The following is a 15,965-nucleotide window of genomic DNA, read 5'->3' as shown; positions in this document are numbered from 1 at the left end:
TTCACAAATGTATAAATGCATTTACAATGAGTCTCATCACAGAAAGGTTGACCTTGTCCCAGTTTCTTCCTTTTTTCTATTTATGTTTCCTCTTTAATGTTTAAAGAACCAACAAATGATGTAACGTGTAATCTTAGAAGCCAGGAATTTGTTCAGAAAACAATACACTTGTGAAATGATCTTTCCGCTTTTGTAGCGAGTGCATTAAATAAACAAAGACTGGTTTTATCTTCAAATATCCTGCCCACAAAAGAAGCTCTGATCTTTTGACAAACTAATATTGCAAAAATGTAGAGGCTTTGTCCTGCCATCTTTCAGTCATATGGAGACCTAAGATATCAGTGGTATAAATAAAAACCAGACAAATCCACAGCATGAGAAGAAAAAGAAGGAAATCCAATTGTTGAGGTGGAAAATATTTTTGGCTTTAGTACAGTTAGTGAATGAAATAACTATTAATTCAAAGCCAATGTCTCCAAAATAAAGGCTTGTTATGCCTTGTGAATAAATCATCAACAAATTATAGCTAAGCATCGTAATTTCAAAAATTACAAATATTTTTTTTTAAATGGTAATTCTCTTACCAGCCCTCAAGGAACTATAAAAGAAAACGCATATGTTAATGAAATGATATTGACTGTAATCACATGTGCATTATTAAACGCAACTTGTCATGTAAAATAACGCTATTAACCTGCAGATATTGGGTCAATCTGCAGGTTAATAGCATTTTGACACTGTGCAGCGCCGGTACTGAGAGCCCCACTGCCTGGAGGAAATTAACTTTATTCCCCCTAGCAACATTCAGCTTCCAGTAATAGAGGTGGCGCCAGCACATTTTCATCAATGCTCTGTGCATACAGACTAGTGGCTGTAACAGCGCCCCCCGACACTGACAGCTGGTCCTAATGATGAGCCTGCTGTCAGTCAGTGCCAATTACAGCCACTGCTCTCTATGCACATAGCGGTGACTGAAACGGTGCTGGCACCACCCCTATGACTAGAAGCTGAACGGTGCTGGGGGAATAAAGTTAATTTCCTCTTGGCAGCATGGGTCTCGGTGATCGGTGTCAGAATCAAATCTTTAATCTTTAATCTGCTATTAACCCGCAGATTAACCCGATATCTGCAGCTTAATAATGTTATTTTACGTGACAGGTTATTTTTAACATTGCACATGTCATTAAAATTAATATTACTTGAGCAGGGTGGCTCAGTGGTTAGCACTGTTGCTTTGCAGCGCTGGGGTCCTGGGTTCAAATCCCACCAAGGACAACATCTGCAAGGATTTTGTATGTTCTCCCCGTGCTTGCGTGGGTTTCCTCCGTGTTCTCTGGTTTCCTCCCACACTCCAAAGACATACTGATAGAGAATTTAGCTTGTGAGCCCCAATAGGGACGGTGATGATAATGTATGCAAAGCGCTGCGGAATATGTTGGCGCTATATAAAAATAAAGATTATTATTATTATTTTTAACATATGCATTTTATTTTACAGTTCCTTGAAAACTGGTAAGAGAAACATCATTTTAAAAAATATCTTTTTTACTTTACAAATTACAATGCTTAGCTACAATGCATTAATAATTTATTCACAAAGCATAATAAACCTTTTTATTGGAGACATTGGTTTTGCAATAATGGTTATTTTATTTACTAACAGTTCTAAAGCTAAAAAATATTTTCTACCTCAATAATTGAATTTCCTTCTTTTTCTTCTCATGCTGGGGATTTGTCTGGCTAACTTTAAATTGAATGTCCAGCCTTTTGACTAGACACTCAATATGCCTCCAATGGGTTATATATAGCCCATAAAGAAAAGAATCACCTTTCCTAGTTCCCTAAGTTTGGTGACTTTTTCACCACCAGCCAATCTTATATTATGTAAATAGGGGTCTCCTAACTGGAGGAAAGAAAAATTATGCACATGCATGTAACATTTCATCAACTCATTATTTTACTCCCTGGGAGATAAGTAATTAACAGAGGTGTATGTGGAAGTTGTGCTACTCTCTTCTCAATAGAAACACATGAATGCCATAACAAGTGTGCATGTATATGTTGGGGTCCAGAGAAAAATCCATTGGCCAAACAAGAATTCAGTGGAATGTTATTTAACTTTAAACTTCCTCTTTCCCTCTACTTCCAGATTTGCCCAGCAGGAAGACAGCTCTGACTATTTCAAGGATCAGTTGCTATTATTCGTAGCTAAAAAGTTGCTGATAACTGCTATTATGGTGGCAGGTATGCAGGAAATATATCTAAAATGATCATCACTAAGCAGTGACTTTGAGGAAATCCTCAGTGCATGACCTGTTGGTATTTCATGAAGACTGGATTAGGAATCACTGGTCTATGATAAGAGAAAAGTAGTTTTTACAGAAAGTACAGTTTAATATATTAGTGATTTTTACAGATAGATTGGGAGTGAATTCAGCTATTTAGCTGTTAGAGTCAGGAACTTTTGGCAATTGCTTTTCTGTACTCAGTGGACATTTCATAAAGTACAGATTTCTAATACTTAATATAAGAGCATTTTGTTTAATAACATTGGGTATTGTACTTGGCATGGATTCAACGTGCCTTTGAAATGCTTCTTAGGTTATGTTCACACAACTTTTTTTTTTAAAAAGCGCTCATAAAACACTCAAACGATTCTTCCTACACATTGCTATTTAAAAAAGACTTGCTGTTCATATGATCAGACTTTTGTGCATCCTTTAACCACTTTAAGTTTCCAAAAAGGGCAAGCAGTTTAAAGAAGTAAGCTGAGCATTCTTTAACCAGTTTCTACTTAGAAGATACTCCACACAATATAGTGGTGGCCAAAAGTATTGGCACCCCTGCTATTCTATCAGATAATATTCAGTTTCTTCCTGAAAATAATTGCAATCACAAATTCTTTGGTCTTATTATCTTCATTTAATTTGCTTGCAAGGAAAAAACACAAAAGAGAATGAAGCAAAAATCAAATTATTGATCATTTCACACAAAACTCCAAAAATGGGCCAGACAAAAGTATTGGCACCCTCAGCCTAATACTTGTTTGCACAACCTTTAGCCAAAATAACTGTGAACAACCGCTTCCGGTAACCATCAATGAGTTTCTTACAATGCTCTGCTGGAATTATAGACCATTCTTCTTTGGCGAACTGCTCCAGGTCCCTGATATTTGAAGGGTGCCTTCTCCAAACAGCCATTTTGAGATCTCTCCACCGGTGTTCTATGGGATTCAGGTCTGGCCTCATTGCTGGCCACCTTAGAAGTCTCCAGTGCTTTCTCTCAAACCATTTTATAGTGCTTTTGGAAGTGTGTTTTGGGTCATTGTCCTGCTGGAAGACCGTTGACCTCTGAGGGAGACCCAGCTTTCTCACACTGGGCCCTACATTATGCTGCAAAATTTGTTGGTAGTCTTTAGACTTCATAATGCCATGCACACGGTCAACCAATCCAGTGCCAGAGGCAGCAAAGCAACCCCAAAACATCAGGGAACCTCCGCCATGTTTGACTCTAGGGACCGTGTTCTTTTCTTTGAATGCCTCTTTTTTTTTTCCTGTACACTCTATGTTGATGCTTTTTCCCAAAAAGCTCTACTTTTGTCTCATCTGACCAAAGAACATTCTTCCAAAACGTTTTAGGCTTTCTCAGGTAAGTTTTGGCAAACTCCAGCCTGGCTTTTTTATGTCTCGGGGTAAGAAGTGGGGTCTTCCTGGGTATCCTACAATACAGTCCCTTTTCATTCAGACGCCGACGGATAGTACGGGTTGACACTGTTGTATCCTCGGACTGCAGGGCAGCTTGAACTTGTTTGGATGTTAGTCGAGGTTCTTTATCCACCATCCGCACAATCTTGCGTTGAAATCTCTCGTCAATTTTTCTTTTCCGTCAACATCTAGGGAGGTTAGCCACAGTGCCATGGGCTTTAAACTTCTTGATGACACTGCGCACAGAAGACACAGGAACATTCAGGTCTTTGGAGATGGACTTGTAGCCTTGAGATTGCTCACGCTTCCTCACAATTTGGTTTCTCAAGTCCTCAGACAGTTCTTTGGTCTACTTTCTTTTCTCCATGCTCAATGTGGTACACACAAGGACACAGGACAGATGTTGAGTCAACTTTAATCCATGTTAACTGGCTGCAAGTGTGATTTAGTTATTGCCAACACCTGTTAGGTGCCACAGGTAAGTTACAGGTGCTGTTAATTACACAAATTAGAGAAGCATCACATGATTTTTCAAACAGTGCCAATACTTTTGTCCACCCCCGTTTTGAGATTTAGTGTGGAATTATATCCAATTTGGCTTTAGGACAATTCTTTTTGTGTTTTTTCATTGAAGACAAATTAAATGAAGATAATAATACCAAAGAATTTGTGATTGCAATCATTTTCAGGAAGAAACTGAGAATAATCTGACAGAATTGCAGGGGTGCCAATACTTTTGGCCACCACTGTACATGTCAATTATTAGAGATGAGCAAACCTGAACTTAAAAGTTTGGGGTTTGCACCGGACAGTTAGGCTATGTGCCCACGTTGCAGAAATGAAGCAGAAAATTTCTGCCTCATTTCCGCATGTTCTCTCCCAGAAAAAACGTTTGCGGAATTTGGCAAGCGTTTTTCGCGTGTTTTAGAAGCGTTTGGGACATGCGGAATTGCCTTGCATTTTTTATTGCATTGACAAGGCAATTCCGCATGCTTAAACGCAAAATTAATGGACATGCTGCGGATTTTTGAGCGCATCAAAAACGCTGGGGAAAAATCCACAGCATGGGCATTGAAATTGCGGATTCTCATTGGGGACCATGGGGGATGGAAATTCCGCAGCATATACGCTTGTAAAACGCTACGTGGGCACATACCCTTAGTGTTCGTTGGTAAACACCGAACACGGACTACTCCCGGAAGTCCTTTGCAATGTTCAGAGTTACAGGAGAAGAGAAAGAAAGAGAATATTTTTCAGCTCAAAAGTTCTGGTTCAAGTTCGGGTACAGTTATGGTACGCAACCAAACTTTGGAATAAAGTTCAGGTAGGGTACCAGAACCCAAACTTCCATGGGTCCGCTCATTACTACTGAGCATCTTTTGGAGCATTTGGTGAGCATTTTCGACAAAAAATGCATCATATTTTGCTCATTACCTATTATACAGTATATACTTATAAAAAAAAGCTTGCAAATTGCAAATAAGAAAAAGTGCTTACAAAAAAGATGAAAAGGTAGACAAAATAAGTTAAAGAAAATGGCAACAAAAAAATGTATGGAAACTAATTCAGGAAATTCCTGTAGAACACATAAAAATACATTTCAGGAATGAAACTACAGTTTCAAAAAAAATGTCAGTTCTGCCCGCCTGGAAAAAAATATGTGCACATATTCTCAGTTATACTCTTAGTCATAAGCTTGAGACTATATAGACCACTGTGCCATGTTTTTTAAAAAATTACATAAAGGGAAAATTAAGTTTTACTGAGGTGTTGGATTTGTTTTTTCTTGGATATCTGCAAGCTTGATTTTAGCGAGCATTTTCACAAGCACTCATCTAATTTTGCTCACTAAAAAGAAAAAAGTTCTGTCATCAGTAACCGATATCTTTTTTAAACTTATATAACATGTTCATACTTGTTTTTTTTTTTTTTTTACTTTTTGTGGCAAATTCCCTCCAAAATCCTACTCAAAAACATATTCAAAAACTTTTGGAAAACATTTCTAAGGTTATGTGCACGCAAACTCATTTAGACATCACCACAGCCATCAAGTTTTCCCAAGTGAAGCTGCTTAAGGAAAGCGCTGGCGGTCGCTTTCATACTATACTTTAATTATAAATAGAGTACCACATCCTAGTAGAAGCCACCCGGAGAATGAGCCTGTGACTTCTTTTAGCGGCTTTAGAGTTGCCAAAACCTGAATTGGTAAAAAGAAGTGACATAAAACAGAACATGTGCACAGCAAGTTCATTTGTGCACTATGTTAATTTTATGTGGCATTTTTTCAGCACTTTTTTAGGTAAATCTGGGTCGGAATCTGCCAGAAAAATTATGCCAAGTGCACATACCCCCAAGGTAAGTGCAGAGTCTTTTACATGCCAGTGTACCCGCTTAGTTTACCAATGCGAAGACGCTTCAGTATTTTGTCTGAAGTGCTTTAAACAGTTATAAGCTTTAAAATAGAAGTCACCAAATTAATTAACATGCTATTTCTTTTAACCACCTCACAGCTTTTGAAGCATGAAATGATTAAAAGAAATGACAAGATGGAACACATGCACAACAAGCCATTTTTATATTGCTGTGCATCATGTTCGTTCTTTGTATTGGTAATTTAGTGCTTTTTCACATTGGTTTCAGGCAGAATCAGCCTGAAAAAATGTCATATGAACATATCCCAATTCATTTCTTTGGGAACACCATTTTATTGTTTGTATGAAGAATTTTTTTAGATTTTTTTTATGAAGAGGCTTTGAAGATGCCTAGTAGAAAAAATGCAAATTACTTGAAGTGGTTCCTGAAATAATCTGCTCTAAATTAGGCAATGTCCAATCAAAAGACTGTATAATAATGCTTCAGGAAAAATCTCTTCAACATCTCTTCAAAACCACTTATACAAGCGCAACAAGAAAAGAAAAACTTTAAAAACTCCTAAAAAAGGAGAGTTTGTTTGCTGAAGCAATGTCTACTAGAAATCTTGTTGTTTTTGACCTCCTCAAAAAAACTCTGTGTGCACAAGCCCTTACAGAATTGTGATCTAAAAGGACAGCTACATAAAACTATCATGATCATTAAAGATTTATAGATATACTCGAGATGTAGCTTATTGGATTTAGATTTGATAACTACACAAAGTATCAGAAAGCTCTGAAGTCATAGCCATAAAAAAAAAAAACAATTAAAAAATGCTCATGGTCGGTAATAATTCTCAGGCTGTGTCTTTTATAAGCATACAACTGCCAATAAAGTACATATTCACCAGAATACAGCAGAATAAATTCAAGTTAAGGTTTACAATTTTTGTCACTAGAGTGGAGTGAACTTATTAGATTAGAGATGAGTAAACTTATTTGAGTGAAGTTGAATTCACCTAGAATTAAAATATGTCCAAATTTAAAAGAATATGAATATTTTGCAACTGACTCCTTGCAAAATCAGCAAAGTGATGACCTTCTGCAGTCATTTTAGTGGATCGGCAAAAGGTTAATAAAACTCCCCGCTTTGCTGTCTGGTCACCACCACTGCTCACTGCCTGCCGTTTGATTCTTCACACCTCTTCTTTCCACCATTACACACAGTATCTCTGGTCTCTTCACTCTAGGCAGAAAATTTTGGTCGCAACCAGGCCTCAGACATTCCTGCACTCCATGCCAATTTGGCGTACGTTGGGACTTCATGTCCTTGTGGCATATGTTGTAACATTAAAATGTGTAAGAATTTCCAATTCTTGTCCCACCAGGAAGTCTCATCCTAAAGTGAAGAGACCGGAGATGTGGTGTACAACATCAGAAAGAAAAGGTACCGTGGGCTGTACAGCACGAATCAAGCTTCAGGGATGGTTGGACTGGTGAGTAGTAAGGAGAGTATTGTTTTTAACTTTATATTTGTCACTCAGTCTTACTGCAAATCAAATTTCCCTGAAAAATGTACATGATTTGATGAATTTGAATTTTACCAGTATTGATAACATTTAGTGCTAGGAAAATTCATATATAAATTATGTTTTTGAAATGGTTCAAAAATTTGCAACTGCCCAACAGTAGGCAAAGCAAAAAAGTGCAAGTAAATATAAGAAGCTAATTTCAAGCTACAAAATCATAAATACAGAAGAAGTGTAATAACACAAAACTGGTACACATAAAGAGAACTATAGGTGTACAAACATTCCTATAGAAGACAGTTAAAAATACATTTCCCTAAATAGCTGCAACATACAAAAGAAAATGAGTTCATCAAAAATTATACAGAGAAAAAAACAAGCTGGTGAATTGTGGTAACTTAATGGTGATTGCTAATTTGCATAAGAAGCAACAACAAGATACTTCGTAAACTGTGCATTTATTATTTGCCATATTTGGTATTGGAAATTATTTGAAACCTTAAACATCAATAAGTAGACCCAAATGAATTATGTTAAACAGATGGTAATAATTATATTAACTTCAGACAATTCATTTGTGTTCATTTCTGCTTTCTGCTCTTTTTCCTTCTGTCCTCCTGGGGCAAGATCAAAAATTTGGTTGTCAAGATATCAAATTGGTAACGAAAAAGATTATTTGTATTTGATGCAGGAACAGCTTTGATGCTACTTTTGCAGTAAACAAAGCTTATCTTTTTTCTACAAATTTTATAAACCTCTTTTCCATTTTCAATATTCAGTATATAAAGATAATGAAAACAAAAAATTTTAACACTTCATATAACCTAGCACAAGTTTAATTTACATCAGTGTTTCCCAAACTCTAGTTCTCACGGACCACATCAGCTCATGTTTTCAGGATTTTATTAGAATTGACAAGGTGGTGGAAGTATCATTAAGGCATCAGTAATTCTCTTAGCTGTGCAGCATTATCGAAATCCTGAAAACATGACCTGTGGGGAGCCGTGAGGACTGGAGTTTGGGAAACACTGCTTTACATGATGGTGAAGGGTTATTGACCACATCACACTATTCATGTAACATGCAAGGATGGAGTGGTTAAAAATCAATGTACAGTACAGACCAAAATTTTGAACACACCTTCTCATTTAAAGATTTTTCTGTATTTTCATGACTATGAAAATTGTACATTCACACTGAAGGCATCAAAACTATGAATTAACACATGTGGAGTTATATACTTAACAAACAAGTGTGAAACAACAGAAAATATGTCCTATATTCTAGGTTCTTCAAAGTAGCCACCTTTTGCTTTGATGACTGCCTTGCACACTCTTGGCATTCTCTTGATGAGCTTCAAGAGGTAGTCTCCGGAAATGGTTTTCACATCTCAGGTGTGCCTTGTCAGGTTTAATAAGTGGGATTTCTTGCCTTATAAATGGGGTTGGGACCATCAGTTGTGTTGTGCAAAAGTCAGGTGGATACACAGCTGATAGTCCTACTGAATAGACTGTTAGGATTTGTATTATGGCAAGAAAAAAGCAGCTAAGTAAAGAAAAACAAGTGGCCATAATTACTTTAAGAAATGAAGGTCAGTCAGTGCGAAAAATTGGGAAAACTTTGAAAGTGTCCCCAAGTGCAGTTGCAAAAACCATCAAGCGCTACAAAGAAACTTGCTCACATGAGGACCGCCCCAGGAAAGGAAGACCAAGAATCACCTCTGCTTCTGAGGATAAGTTTATCCGAGTCACCAGCCTCAGAAATTGCAGGTTAACAGCAGCTCAGATCAGAGACCAGGTCAATGGCACACAGAGTTCTAGCAGCAGACACATCTCTTCAACAACTGTTAAGAGGAGACTTTGTAAAGCAGGCCTTCATGGTAAAATAGCTGCTAGGAAACCACTGCTAAGGACAGGCAACAAGCAGAAGAGACTTGTTTGGGCTAAAGAACACAAGGAATGGACATGAGTCCAGTGGAAATCTGTGCTTTGGTCTGATGAGTCCAAATTTGAGATCTTTGGTTCCAACCACCGAGTCTTAGTGCGACGCAGAAAGAGTGAACGGATGGACTCTATATGCCTGGTTCCCACCGTGAAGCATGGAGTAGGAGGTGTGATGGTGTGGGGGTGCTTTGCTAGTGACACTGTTGGGTATTTTTTAGAGATGAGCGTTGTTCTACTCGAACTGTTCGCCAATCTCAAATTCGAGCTGTTTTGGGCGGTGTTCGAGCCGGTCGGCGAACACGAACAATTTGAGAAAAATTCGGCTGTTCGAGGTTATGTTCGATAACTGTTCGTGCACCAAAATCATAACTGGATTTTTTCTCAGTAATGATGAAAATTAATGTTAATACGCAGTTTGAGTGTACAGCGGGGCGGGGGGAGGGGCAGGGGATGGATCTCTGCAGGAACAATGAAGATCTCCATTTTTTTTTCTCTTTCCCGCATTTGCAGTGGGGAGGTGCAATCTGTCAGCCTATCAGCAGCGCACACACGGAGCGAAGTGCTTTTTTTCACACAAGCAAGGGCATGTGTGATTGGCAGTGTATGTCACATGTCCTTGCCCTATAAGACCAAGCCATTTTCCCCGTCGCCACCATTTTCTCACTGCTGCAGCTGCGTGTTAGACGGCACCGCTGTTGCTGTGTGCGCTATACCTTGTTAATTTCAAGCCAATTTTCGCACAAATTTACAGATAGCTTGGGAGTAGGGAATAGTTGTGATTGCAGTCCTTTTAAGGACTAGGTTACAGCATTTCCTACGACTTTTATCAGGCAGGTCTGTGCTCTTAAATAGATAGATTGTGGGAGTAAAGACTAATTGTAATTGGAGTCCTTTTCAGGACTAGGTTACATCAGTTCCTATCAGTTTTTGCCAGGCAGGTCTGTGCCAGTGCTGTGCAAGTTTTTTTCACAGCATTTGGCTGAATCTAGCAAAGCTAATCCTTTTTGGCCTATTGCAGAGTGTGTTAGTCAGTGGAGTAGCCTATCTGTGTTGCAAGATATACCACCTGTGTATAGAATACCAATTTTTTTACTGCACCTAGTGAAGTAAAATCTTTTGGGCATAGCATCATTCTATTAGTCCATTTATACTGACCTCCATCAGGTTGCAAACTGAATATAATTTTTTTCTGCATCTAGCTCTGAAAAAATATTTGGGCTTCTAGCGGTGTGTGGGATTTGGTCTATTAGTCCATCTATACTGACCTCCATCAGGTTGCAAATTAAAAATAATTTTTTTCTGCATCTAGCTCTGAAAAAATATTTGGGCTTCTAGCAGTGTGTGGGACTTGGTCTATTAGTCCATCTATACTGACCTCCATCAGGTTGCAAATTAAAAATAATTTTTTTCTGCATCTAGCTCTGAAAAAATATTTGGGCTTCTAGCAGTGTGTGGGACTTGGTCTATTAGTCCATCTATACTGACCTCCATCAGGTTGCAAATTAAAAATAATTTTTTTCTTCATTTATCTCTGAAAAAATATTTGGGCTTCTAGCAGCGTGTGGGACTTGTTCTATTAGTCCATCTATACTGACCTCCATCAGGTTGCAAATTAAAAATAATTTTTTTCTGCATCTAGCTCTGAAAAAATATTTGGGCTTCTAGCAGTGTGTGGGACTTGGTCTATTAGTCCATCTATACTGACCTCCATCAGGTTGCAAATTAAAAATAATTTTTTTCTGCATCTAGCTCTGAAAAAATATTTGGGCTTCTAGCAGTGTGTGGGACTTGGTCTATTAGTCCATCTATACTGACCTCCATCAGTTTGCAAATTAAAAATAATTTTTTTCTGCATCTAGCTCTGAAAAAAAATTTGGGCTTCTAGCAGTGTGTGGGACTTGGTCTATTAGTCCATCTTTACTGACCTCCATCAGGTTGCAAATTGAATAAAAAAAATTTCTGCATCTAGCTCTGAAAAAATATTTGGGCTTCTAGCAGTGTGTGGGACTTGGTCTATTAGTCCATCTATACTGAACTCCATCAGGTTGCAAATTGAATAAAAAAATTTTCTGCATCTAGCTCTGAAAAAATATTTGGGCTTCTAGCGGTGTGTGGGACTTGGTCTATTAGTCCATCTATACTGACCTCCATCAGGTTGCAAATTAAAAATAATTTTTTTCTGCATCTAGCTCTGAAAAAATATTTGGGCTTCTAGCAGTGTGTGGGACTTGGTCTATTAGTCCATCTATACTGACCTCCATCAGGTTGCAAATTAAAAATAATTTTTTTCTGCATCTAGCTCTGAAAAAATATTTGGGCTTCTAGCAGTGTGTGGGACTTGGTCTATTAGTCCATCTATACTGACCTCCATCAGGTTGCAAATTAAAAATAATTTTTTTCTGCATCTAGCTCTGAAAAAATATTTGGGCTTCTAGCATTGTGTGGGACTTGGTCTATTAGTCCATCTATACTGACCTCCATCAGGTTGCAAATTAAAAATAATTTTTTTCTGCATCTAGCTCTGAAAAAATATTTGGGCTTCTAGCAGTGTGTGGGACTTGGTCTATTAGTCCATCTATACTGACCTCCATCAGGTTGCAAATTAAAAATAATTTTTTTCTTCATTTATCTCTGAAAAAATATTTGGGCTTCTAGCAGTGTGTGGGACTTGGTCTATTAGTCCATCTATACTGACGTCCATCAGGTTGCAAATTAAAAATAATTTTTTTCTGCATCTAGCTCTGAAAAAATATTTGGGCTTCTAGCAGTGTGTGGGACTTGGTCTATTAGTCCATCTATACTGACGTCCATCAGGTTGCAAATTAAAAATAATTTTTTTCTGCATCTAGCTCTGAAAAAATATTTGGGCTTCTAGCGGTGTGTGGGACTTGGTCTATTAGTCCATCTATACTGACCTCCATCAGGTTGCAAATTAAAAATAATTTTTTTCTTCATTTATCTCTGAAAAAATATTTGGGCTTCTAGCAGCGTGTGGGACTTGTTCTATTAGTCCATCTATACTGACCTCCATCAGGTTGCAAATTAAAAATAATTTTTTTCTGCATCTAGCCCAGCCAATAGTTTTGGCCTAATACCACAGTTTGGCCACTCAGCTCTGCTTGGTTACCATCCATTGTTTTTTTGTGCAAACAACTCCAGAGTTGTGAATTAGTTAACCACCAAAATGAGTGGAAAAAGGCCTGCTGCTGGTGGAAAGGGGAATAGGCGTGTTGGGAAGGGGAAAAAAGGTTGTGTCCGTGGGGTAGGTGCAGAAGAAAGCCCATCTTCCAGCCAAACTAAAATGTCTACTTCTTTTAGCAGACAATGTGATAAGATCCCTTTCTTACGGCCACGCCAATCGCTACAAATTCCAGATGAGGCACAAAAACAGCAGGTGCTTCAACGGATATCAAGTGCTCCTTTAAGTGGGCTCTCCTCCACATCAACTTCAACATCACAAATACTCCAGTCCTCAAAGGTGTCACCCAAATCGCACTTGCTTCCTCACAGCTCCCAAATCTCCAGCTGCCCGTCTGAGTATGAGGTAGAACAGATGGTTGAGTCTGCAGAGCTGTTTACTCATACTATAGCCTGGGAATCAGAGGTCGACTCCAGCGCTTCTGTGAATCCAGACGAGGAAATGATCTGCACTGATGCCCAGAATCTTTATGAGTCGGATCCAGGACCAGACGCAGAAGGTTCTTACCATAATGTAGACCCTCATTCCCAAACTGTAACTCCTGTTGGTGGAGACAATGAGGAAGACGATGATAAGACTCAAATACCTGATTGGAGCGACAACTTTAGTTTTTTGTCAGGGCAGGAACAGGTTGGCTCTGAGGACGACGGGTGTGATAACGCACAGGGTGATGATGATGAGGTCGGAGATCCCACTTACTGTCAACCCACAGTCAGCCAAGAGATGAGGTCAGCAGAGGAGGTGGAGAAAGATGCTAGTGACGATGAGGTCAGGTTGCGCCTTCCTGGACAGAGACGTAGTACTGGAAGCACGTCAACAACTGCATCCTCAAACACAACTCTGCCTCTCACCACAAGTCGTGGTGGCTCTTCAGGTCGCATGGGTGCTAAGCCTTGCATAGCCTGGGCATTTTTTCAGATCGATAAAGATGACCCAACTCGTGTTATCTGTAACATTTGTCAGCAAAAGCTAAGTAGAGGCCAAAAAATACATAGTTTGAGTACTTCATGCATGAACCGGCACATGGACATGAAGCATAAGTTGCAGTGGGAAGCTCAGTGTGCTACAATGCGGCCTAGCCGGCCGGGCCAATCACCGTCTGCCATATCTTGTGCATCCGCGGCCTCTTCATCCTCTGTGACTGGGGGGACAGCAGTCACACCTGTTTTGGGGCGCAGACCTGCCACCTCTTTACCCGCAACAGCCAGCGTGATTGGCAGGTCATCATTTTCTTTGGAGGTGGTAACACCAGCTGGTGTTGAGCGCTGTCCGACATCGATAGCACCACCTTTGGATCAAGGCAACCTAACATGTCCGCCTGCATCTTCCTCACAGACCGGCAGTTTGCCGGGGACACCCTTATCAACCCCGTCTAAGCACAATAGCCAGCCCTCGGTCCCTCAGATGTGGACAAGTAAAAGACCATTTCCTCCTAGCCATGAGAAAGCTAAGAGGTTGAATTTCACCATCTGCAAGCTCTTGGCTACAGAAATGCTGCCTTTCCGCCTGGTGGACACAGAGGATTTTCGAGACCTTATGTCCGTCGCAGTGCCCCAGTACCAGATGCCCAGTCGGCACTACTTCTCAAAGAAAGGTGTGCCTGCGCTCCACCAGCATGTCGCACACAACATCACCGCTTCTTTGAGAAACTCTGTGTGTGACAGGGTGCATTTCACCACAGACACTTGGACGAGTAGGCATGGACAGGGGCGTTACATGTCGCTGACTGGGCACTGGGTAACTATGGTGACAGCAGGACAAGGGGCTGCTGTCCAAGTCTTGCCGTCCCCACGAGTTGTGCGTCAATCCTCTTTATGTCAAAGTTCCTCCACTGCTTCTGCCTCCTCAACCTCCTCTCGGTCTTCCACCTGCACCCAAAGCCTGTCTGGTCATGCCACAAGCTTTCTAACTGCGCAGAAGGGATCCTGCACACCTCCTTACTATGCTGGCAGTAGGGCTCAACGTCATCAGGCGGTTTTTACATTGAAATGTCTGGGAAATGTGAGTCACACAGCTGAGGAGTTGTGGTCAGCTCTGGAGAACCAATTTCATGAATGGTTGTCTCCACTGGACCTGAAACCAGGGAAGGCCGTGTGCGACAATGCTGCAAACCTGGGTGCGGCCCTTCGCCGGGGCAATGTCACACACGTGCCTTGTATGGCTCACGTGTTGAACCTGGTTGTCCAGCAATTTTTAGCCCACTATCCCAGACTAGATGGCCTTCTGCAGAGGGCACGGTCGCTGTGTGCTCACTTCCGCCGTTCGCATCCCGCAGCTCAGCGACTTACATCTCTACAGAAGTCGTTGGGCCTGCCACTTCACCGGCTAAAATGCGATGTGCCTACCCGGTGGAATTCAACTCTGCACATGTTGCAGCGACTGTGGCAGCACCGACAAGCCCTGGTGCAATACGTTCTGACGTATAGCCTGGGCCAACGAGATTCAGAGGTGGGGCAAATCACGCTGGAGGAGTGGTCTCAGATCAGGAACCTATGCACCCTTCTGCACAGTTTTGAAATGGCGACGAAGATGTTTAGTGCTGACGATGCCATTATCAGCATGACTATTCCGGTGATTTACATGCTGGAGCACATGTTAAACAGAATTCGGAGTCAGGTGGTGGCACAAGAGGAGGTGGAGGAAGTAGAGGAGGAGGAGTTGTATGCGGAAGGGCTAACATCTGCAAGGTCCAGACGGTCGGCAGCACCAAGGTGGCAGGCATGTGAGGGTGGGGGAGATGGTTTTACCAGGGCGCATGGTAGCAGCCAAACTAGTGAGGAAGGTGCAGGAGCCCAGGAAGAAGTGGAGGACGAACTGATGGAAGACTCATCAGATGAGGGAGACCTTGATCACATTTCTGTTGTGCGAGGTTGGGGGGAGAGGACAGAGGAAGGAAGCATGATTGTTACCTCGCCACCAACACAACAGGGACTTGGTGCTCCTGGATGCGCAACACACATGAGTGCCTTCTTGCTGCACTACCTGCAACATGACCCTCGAATTGTGAGAATTAGAAATAATCCTGACTACTGGGTTGCCACACTGTTAGATCCCCGGTACAAAAGTAAATTTGCAGAAATTATTCCTGCCATAGAAAGGGATGCACGCATGCAGGAGTATCAGCAGAGACTGTTGCAGAATCTTACATGTGCTTTTCCACAAAATACCAGTGGTGCACGTAGTGAATCTCACAGTTCCAACTTGCCAACCGTGGGACCGTCAAGTGTTCAGCACTCAAA

General features: G+C 40.6%; 1 protein-coding gene across 3 annotated transcripts in view; it reads right to left on the bottom strand.

The window, feature by feature from the left end:
• The window catches only part of SGCZ (sarcoglycan zeta), a 1,689,841-nt gene that overhangs the window by 280,504 nt on the left and 1,393,372 nt on the right, over nt 1–15,965 (bottom strand). The gene's annotated exons all lie outside the window — the stretch shown is intronic.

The sequence above is a fragment of the Phyllobates terribilis genome, unplaced genomic scaffold, assembly GCF_046119375.1.
Source record: "Phyllobates terribilis strain yellow unplaced genomic scaffold, ASM4611937v1 Scaffold_1__5_contigs__length_1240528914, whole genome shotgun sequence".
Taxonomy (NCBI): domain Eukaryota; kingdom Metazoa; phylum Chordata; class Amphibia; order Anura; family Dendrobatidae; genus Phyllobates; species Phyllobates terribilis.
The sequence above is the reverse complement of the archived record's forward strand: the minus strand, read 5'-3'. Positions and strand labels throughout refer to the sequence as shown.